General features: G+C 41.5%; 1 long non-coding RNA gene across 1 annotated transcript; it reads right to left on the bottom strand.

The window, feature by feature from the left end:
- Positions 1-526: 526 nt before the first annotated feature.
- LOC122941403 lies at positions 527-4,248 on the bottom strand. Its single transcript, XR_006390446.1, has 3 exons — positions 4,110-4,248; positions 2,851-2,961; positions 527-758 (listed from the first exon to the last, which is right to left on the bottom strand). It is a non-coding gene; the product is annotated as an uncharacterized LOC122941403 (long non-coding RNA).
- Between the last annotated feature and the right edge of the window lie 3,430 nt (positions 4,249-7,678).

Genomic DNA, 7,678 nt, shown 5'->3' with positions numbered 1-7,678 from the left:
AATAGGAAGTTATGTGTACCACAAAACTGCACCATTAAAAATTAGTCCTGCAAAAAACAAGCCCTCATTCTAAAAGTTATAGGACAGTGAAAAATATATATTTAATTGATCATTGAGGCCCGAATTACATCTCAAAATTTGAATATATTGCTTTACTATCCAAACTGTGACGTGTGTTCACAGTAAAACACAATATACAGGGTTCCTGGTATTTTTATGGAATGTTGATCTAGAGATCTGTCTGATAACCAGCAGAGATCAGGAAGGATTTTGTCTACCTAGAGTACTTTTTGCATTCTTCTGGATCAACTTTCAAGCAAAAAACTGAAGACTTTGGTCTTTTTCAACCAGCTAACTACATGTATGAAACTACATAAGGAGACATGTTGTAGAGAAGATAGCTTGCTCTTATAACTATAAATTATAGCTATTAAATTTGTAAGTGCTTAAAAATGCTAATCTATCTCTGTCCACTAAGAGCCATGGTAAGCAGTGGTTAGAAATAATACTCTCACATACAATTGAATAACTTAATCAGAAGAATACATTTATTAAAGTTAAACAGAACATTTTCAATGACTGTTAAACATTCTGCTTAGATATAGAGAGTATAACAGACTACAATGCATAGTTGATTCCATGATTTAATTTGGAAGTTTTGAATGGTACAGCAAAGTTTCTTCACTTCATGTTACCTCCGTACCCATATCCTCCTTGACCACCGTAGCCTTGTCCATAACCACCCTGCTGGCATGGATCTAATAAAAAATAGATTGAAACTTAAGGTTTAGTAGATTGTTGGCAAGTAATGCTGGTAATTTATGATTTTGAGGCACTGACATAACAGATCAAATTAATTATATGAAATATGTCTAGTCTGGCAACGAAAAAGAAAATTAAATTATAATGCGTATTGCTGGATTAGAAAAAATATTATCAAAGTTTTTCTTTTAAAGTAGAGACATAAATAAAAGGCCATAAAGCGTTAACGCTACTCTGCCACTCTATCGCTGTTAACTGACAGCTCAGCCAAAGAGTATGATATATTTTTTTAACTCTTTAATACAAGTGGAAGAAGATGTAAACTGAAGCTCCTGAGCCCCAATACAAATGTTATAACAGGGCTCTCAACTACCCTGTGACATTTGTAATTCTGGTGTCATCTTATGTGGCAAAGAGGACTTTGGGTTTCTTAGGCATTAGGGCCTAGGTGCAAATGCTACCTATATTTTTATGACCATAATATGGCTGTTTATAGCAGGACTTGTATCACATAAATTCTGTCTTCACATAATCATACTGCTAACAATAGGGTAAAGTCAGAGAACAGTTATTTGTTACAGTCATATCATGCAAGAACATTTTATTGTATAAACAATCAGTTATCGCCACCAATATTTTCATCATTTAACATTGATAGTTCCAATCATCTCATGTGTAAATCAGCGTTGGGCCAAGGGGCGTAGCTATAGAGGGTGCAGATGTATCAGTCTGGGGCCCAGAATCTCCAAGTTACACCTCTGGCTGGAAGGAATAGGTTAGGTCAAGAATTTGACATGAGGGGGTGCCATTTCAATTTTTTTTCAGGCAGCAGGAAGGATATGTGCTCCACTGCCCCTTGACACAAAGGACTGATGGAAGGGGGGCCCAAACTAAATTCTTGCACCAGGGCCCATGAGCCTTTAGCTGCGCCCCTGCTTGGGCCTCAGAACTGGAGACTGTATGATGGCTCACAGAGTGCTTATGACTCTGGACTACAAAAATTATTCAGCCAATGCGGCATATAATGCTCCATTTGGTGATGTGTTACTCAGTTATTCGTACCAAGAAGCAGTGGTGTACCTACCATATAGGCAGACCAGGCAGCTGCTATAGGGCGTGAGCAAGAGGGGCCTGCAGTGGAGGAGATGCCCCACCCCCTAATTGCTCCTGTCTATCTTTCTAAAGCTAAAGGACCTCTGATGATGTCATCACAGGTCCTGTAAAGGAACTGCACAGTGTAAAGTGTAGTTCCCAGGTTAGAACAGTGCATCTGCCAGGACCTGTGATGACATCATCGTCAACATCACAGGTCCTGCAGGACCTAGCAAAGGAACTGCACCAAAAATGGTGTAGTTCCTAGATTTGAAAGGTACATCTGACAGGACCTGTGATTACATCATCACAGGTCCTTCAACCCCTAACAGCAAGTATTAGAAGGTCACAATCAGCTCTGCATTGATCCATACAAACTTGAATTGATTGGTAAGAGGAGATCCTCCACTTCTCATCATCCCCCCCCCCCCCATGCCCTGTTTTTACTCATTGGTCATTCAAGTATAATACTTCAGACAGTGACACTGACCACTACCTCATGTAGCTCCCACACACAGTGACCATAATGTACAACTGACCACATATCACTGCATCTACAGTATTATACCTTGTATTTCTCATATTAATACACTGCTATATTATATATATATATATATATATATATACACACACACACTGCATATATTACACAGTATTATAGATGCAATATGTACATATAAATAGTGTATACAGTAGTGTACTGGTATGTGAGGTATGAGGTATAATGGATGCAGTGTGTACAGATATATAGTACATACAGAAGCGTACTGATATGTGAGGTAAGAGGTATAATAGATGTAGTGTGTACAGATATATAGTATATACAGCAGTGGACTGAGATGTGGCGTACAAGGCATAATATATGCAGTGTGTAAAGATATATAGTATATACAGCAGTGTACTGCTATGTTATGTACGAGGTATAATAGTTGAAGTGTGTATAGATATATTGTATATACAGCAGTGGTTTGATATATCATCAACAAATATACATACCTGGGCAACAAGGCGGTGGTGGACATTGAACTTTTGGACAAGGAGCACATGGGTCAACTATGATGCATTTGGGTGTTTGGTCCTGGCAAACAGGTGGTGGTGGGCAACATGCTGAAAAGAACAAAAAAATTATTATATCAGAGAAAGTGATGAAAATACAAAGAATGAAAATGATTACATTTATAAACTTATTAGGCTAATGTAACGATTTGATTGTGGGATCATTGGTGCAAGGTTGCTGTGAAGGCAGTAGCTTAGTAATACAGGCATCAATGGAGCCAGTGCATATTGTAATAAAGTAAGCATGATGAAAGTTGACAAAATCAGGGGTAGACATAATATTTGGGCATTCTTCGCTCCAACAAAGAGGCCCTGCTGATATAGAAGCTCACTGCTACTTTAAAGGGGTTTTCAAAGCTCCTGATATTAATCCTCAGCATGAGGGGATCCTTAGGATACTGTAGATCATGAATATCTTATTGTTGTGGCGCCAACACCCTCGCCAATTAGCTGTTTCCTTCGGCCTCTGACACTGGAACTCGCTCTTACAACAGAGCTGGAAGCAGAACTCCATTCAAAGTGTAATGGTCATGCCAGGTTGCTGTAGCTTAACTCCTATTCACTTAAATGGGTGCTGAGCTGCAGTCACCCAGTCACCCAGCACAACACTTTGTTTCCACCTCTCATTCAAGCTGCAGGGAACAGCTAATCAGTTGGGAAGCAGGGTGCCTGACCTCCACTGATTGGATATTGATTCCTAAGGATAGGTCATCAATAAAGGGGACCGGAAAACCCCTTTCAATTGACACTTTAGATTGCACATACTGGTCTACCATAATGATTTTCACTCATAGCTCAATATTAATTGTAAGGCCAGGTAATGATGTTTTTGAAGAACCATGAAAGAGGGTGTCTACTACTAGTACCCCTCACTCATCAAGGCAGCAGATGAACACCAATAGAACGATATACATTTCTCACACAGAGTCCTGCAGCTGTCTGCACCCACCATTAAAGAAAGCTAAGCATCTGTTAGCACAGTATACTGTGTATATATATATATATATATATATATATATATATATTCTTTTTTTTTTTCAAGTGGACTACAGGTAAACCTAAGTCATTTACACAGACTAGTTAAATGGGATATTCACTTAGGCTCTGTCTTTATATCTTTGAGCACAACTAATGGAGAGCTAATAATTATTCATTCCCTTTCATTAAAAATAATCAAAACCTATTTAAATGGCACTTACGGTTTTTGCCTTGTCCCTTTGCTGACATGGTTGTCTCTGGTAGAGTGATGTCTCTGAGTGATGAAACAAGGTCACAGAAGATGGATACTGAAGCTCATTACAAAGGTGCTATATATACAAAGCTGCTGCTATTGTTAAGCAACATATCAGATGGCAAAATAAGCCAATCGGAATTCTAATTGACCATCTAACTACTAATTGGCTCCTATAATTTGCATACCTTTAAGGCTATGTACTGAGATAATGGCTTTGTGTATGCATACATAATTAATAAAAGTATTTATTACACATAGAATGATATACTTATACATTCTAAGACTATGAATTGTCTAATTGTCTGAACAGTATCATTACTGGCAAACCATCTAGTTGGATTACTCATTTCACTCATCGGTAAACCTAAGCAAACTCCCTACAAAAAATGTAGATGTGACCCAGTTCTATTAATACTGTGATTTAGTACAAGATCATATGTAACAGGGGCAAGCTATAGGACCCTTTGCGAGAGGAATACCAGTCCTTATTGGCTTCATCCCCTTTGTTATTAGGTGGTGATAACCACCTGAATCCAAGAGAATACAGTGAAGCAGTTAGTACTGTATTATGCATAGTGTGCCAGAACATTATTCTATTGCCACAAGTGAGTGGTCTTTGTAAAATAATTTGGTGTTCTTGCATGGGAAGACCACTTACTGTTATCTCACATATATATTCGTATTATGATAGCCAAATTTACCACCCTAACTCCTCCCACAGTTTTTACACTACATAGACAGTAATATACCAAAACGTGTGGATTGTTCCTCATTGGTGTGCTATTACTTTGTGAAATGTTTTGCCAAATGGTTCACTAAATATTGGCGTTTTTGTGGAAAAATTGGTCCCATAGGAATGAATGGCGGAACGTTCAAAACTAGAGTGGGAGCTGAAAAATCAGGACATGTTTTTTAAACTGCCACCACTCCCTTATTTTCAAGCCCACCTACACAAATCTTATATAAAAACGTTCAGCTATCCCTGCTGCCACTAAAAATTTACAGCTAAGCCATAGTCCTGATAGTTTTCACAATACAACCATTTGTTTGCAACTCACGCCACCCATTGACATTCATTGAAACTCCATTTTAGCCACCTCAAATTTGAAGGGCAATTTCTAAACTGCAACTCTGCCTTCATTTTTATTATTTCATAGACATACTAAGCATACAAATATAGGTCTGTGTCTTGTGATTCTCTCAATATAAAGCTCTTCAGTGTAGGATTTATAATTTTTACACTACAACCGTTTAAAGATAGCAATCGCCAGTGAAGTGAGCAAGTTGGAGCAGTTTGTTTTTAACCGCTCTTCTCTGCCCTTGCTGTAGCCAGGAGTGTGAGCTTAAAAATCAGGACATGATTTCTAAACTGCCACCACTCCCTCATTTTCAAGCACATCTACACAAATCGGCTGCTAATTTTTTTTATAAATGTATGTTTTAATGTAACTGTGAAGCACTTTGGGCAACAACATTGCAATTAAATGTGCTATATAAATAAATAAAAGTTGGAATGCATTTCTCACTCTATCAAGCTTGCCATGTGCACTTTTTAACCTCACACAGTTACACCCTGATGTCCTGGTACTTACTGTGTATTTACGATCACCGCCGCACGGCGGTTTGCTGCGTTTCCGGGTTTGTCAGGTCTCTGGTAACCCGATAACCCGGAATAGGACGGTAATCGGTGGTGTGATAATACACCTCCAATCACCGTCCTGCGATCCTGAGAGGTGGCGGTCACTCTAACTCTCAAGATCGCTTCTGATTGGTCGGCTGGGCAGGTGGGTGGGCGGAGCGGCAGTTTTGAATTGCTGGAGCTCCTTTCCCTGCTGATACAGGTCCGTGGAGCGGGAGAGAGAGGAACCTACGACTGTTCTGTGAGTTTTTTTGTGCCATCAGGCACACATAAGTGTTTTGAGAGAGGTAGGGAGAGGTAAGGAGAGGTAGATTAGGCAGGCATACTGAGGGAGAGTTAGGGGGAATTTTTTTTTTTTATTGTGGTCTAGCACCCGGATCGGGTGTCTGGGGTCCACAGCAGTCAGCTTTGTGACCTTAGTCCCCCCAGGGGTGCTGCAGCTTGCCCCACAGCCCCCACACACACATTTTTCGGGGCACAAGTGTTTAATTTTTATTTATTTTTTTACATGCACTGACTGTGGGCGGCACTCTTAGCGTCTGGCCACTGTTAGTGCATCGCCCACCCCAGCGCTGATCAGCAGTTTGAATCTTTATTTTTTTTAAGACATTTTGGGAGTTTCACTTTTTTTGTTATTTTTATTTTTTTTTCTGCTAGGTGTGGGGCAAAGTACGCAAACACCCATCCCCCACACACACGCTCACTGAATAAAGTTTTCCACGCACACACACTCCCCTATGGCCCGCCGGACGTTTTCGGCTGAGGAGACATACGCCCTGCTTGCCTCCGAATCCGAGAGTCCCAGTGAGGATGAGGATGAACCCACTTTCCTCTCCACATCCGCGTCCTCCTCATAAACAAGCAATGATGATGAGACGCCACCAGGCGGAGCAAGAGGACCGCCATGCCAGGGACTCTGTGGCCCACACTACTACACCAGTACGAGCAGCTCTGGGGCTCGTACTAGTTTTCCAGCCCACCAGATAAGTCCACCTGAGCCCCCTACCTGTGAACTTGTCTGGTGTACCCCAGAGTATTTTGAGCCTGTGATTCCTGATTTTGTTGGCCAATCAGGAATCCAGATTCACACAGTGGGCTTCACTGATAATGACTATTTTAGTCTTTTTTTCAGTGACCACTTTGTGAATCTGATGGTGGAGCAAACGGTCCTCTACCAGACCCCACTTTACAGTATGGCCATGACACATACCCGGTTTGAGGCCATCCGGAAATGCCTGCATTATGCAGATAATGCAGCATGTCCCGCCCGAGGTGATCCTGCCTATGACCGCCTGCACAAAATCAGGCTGGTCATCGATCACTTTGGGGCCAAATTTTGGGAGGCCGATGTACCTGGAAAGGAGGTTGCGGCATAACCCCTGTCCCTGTGCGAGGTACCGTGGCAACGGTCCTCAAGCCTGATTGTATCGTCGACTACAATCGGTATATGGGAGGACTCAGATCAAGTCCTCAAGCCATATAACGCCATGCGCAAAACCTGGGCATGGTACAAAAAAGTTGTGGTCTACTTGGTAAGGTTGCCTTGTACAACTCTTTTGTGCCGTCCCGGAGCGACGGCAACACAGGGAAATTCCTCCAGTTCTGTGAGGCAGTCCTCAAGGCTGATCTTTTCTGACCGGAAAAGAGCAGGCCAGAGTACCTCGGGAACTGGAGGCACCTGGATCGTCCCTGACAAACACTTTCCAGGTGTGGTCCCCCATACTGGAAAAAAGGGATGGTCCCCAAAAAAGTGCAGAGTGTGTCCCAGGAGGGGGATACAGAAGGACACCACCACTCAGTGTGCCACGTGCCTCGCTCATCCCGGCCTCTGCATTGACGGTTGCTTCAGGGAGTACAAATTCCATGGAGTACTAAATTTATAATCCCCTTCCCCA

Source organism: Bufo gargarizans, chromosome 6 (genome assembly GCF_014858855.1).
Source record: "Bufo gargarizans isolate SCDJY-AF-19 chromosome 6, ASM1485885v1, whole genome shotgun sequence".
Classification (NCBI taxonomy): domain Eukaryota; kingdom Metazoa; phylum Chordata; class Amphibia; order Anura; family Bufonidae; genus Bufo; species Bufo gargarizans.
The sequence above is the reverse complement of the archived record's forward strand: the minus strand, read 5'-3'. Positions and strand labels throughout refer to the sequence as shown.